We start from the raw sequence: 1,389 nt of genomic DNA on the forward strand, positions 1-1,389 counted from the left end.
TCTGTCTGTCTGTCTGTCTGTCTGTCTGTCTGTCTGTCTGTCTGTCTGTCTGTCTCTGACTCTCTCTTTGTTTTCTCGTCTATCTATTCGTTTTATATTTTTACTCTCTGTCGTTCTGCCTCGCTCCTTATCTGTGTCTTTCTCCCTAGTCCACATCCCCCCTCCTTCTCTCCGCTCCCTCGCTCTCTTTGTCTTTCTCTCTCGCCGTCTCTCTCTGTCTCTCTCTCTGTCTCTCTCTCTGTCTCTCTCTGTCTCACTCTCTGTCTCTCTCCCTCTGTCTCTCTTTCTCTCTCTGTGCGTGCTGGTGGTTGGTGCGCCCCACAGGCGATCAACTTTTACCACTTCCCTGTTACGATATGGAGAAGATGGAGATATCTGAGACATTTCCTAAGAAGGCCGAAAACAAGATTGTCCTATCAGACATAGCATTGGAAACCAACTGTAAAAAGAAAACAAGGAAGACCAACTGAAAGCTATAGAGTCACAATAAGGGATGAGGCAATCAACCAGGGATGGAATTTTCCGAAATTGGAGAACGTGAATTGGGACAGAGAAACGTGGCGTCAACTGTTCTCTTCTTTATGTACCTGACGATATAGGGAGAGAGTAGATCTAAGTAAGTTATGATATTATGGCTATTTATCTGCCCCAAGACCGCCCGTTGCAGACATGGTGTGCAGACTAACCGCACGCAGCAAATCAAACACGAACATTTTCCCTCTTTACGCTCTCTCTCTATATATATCCCCTGAGAACTTAGACATCTCTTCGTTAAGCAGTAAGATATCATTTAACTTACCATGAACACCGCCTTATAAGCAAAAACTCCCCTTTCTCCCCATCCCCTTCTCACCCGCCCCCACCCTTCAATCCAACCCCTATAAAGAGTCAAAATCAAAAGAAAAAAACAACCCCACGATAATTTCCCCCAAATTCACTTTTCAGGAATCTTTTCCAAACACTACAATTGTGTTCACAGACACCCAAAGCGAGGGCGATAGCAAACAATTGGCGAACTCCGTCTGGCTGAGAATTCTTTGTTCATGCTCAATTGGAAGTGAGTTTAATTAATTCCAATTGAGAACCATATTATGGTAGCGAAAGAGACCTTTTCTTTGGCTCGAAACTTTGACCCTTTCACGAACACGCCTGCACCACAGCCCTACCAATGGTCCCTGGGCAGTCTGGGGCTAGGCAATGAAGGAGTAAATTGATTTTGTTTTTTGGGCAATTGAATTATACTCACTCATTGGAATGTTTGAGATCGTAAAAAACGCGTGATTGTGCCTGTGAATAACTGGTTATCGAGAGGAGTGGCGAAATGAAGATGAAATAAATCTCTTTTTTAATGTTCACTAAAAAAAATGTCTCCGTGTATATGTGCCCCCT

The sequence above is a fragment of the Aplysia californica genome, unplaced genomic scaffold, assembly GCF_000002075.1.
Source record: "Aplysia californica isolate F4 #8 unplaced genomic scaffold, AplCal3.0 scaffold00617, whole genome shotgun sequence".
NCBI classification, from domain to species: Eukaryota; Metazoa; Mollusca; class Gastropoda; order Aplysiida; family Aplysiidae; genus Aplysia; species Aplysia californica.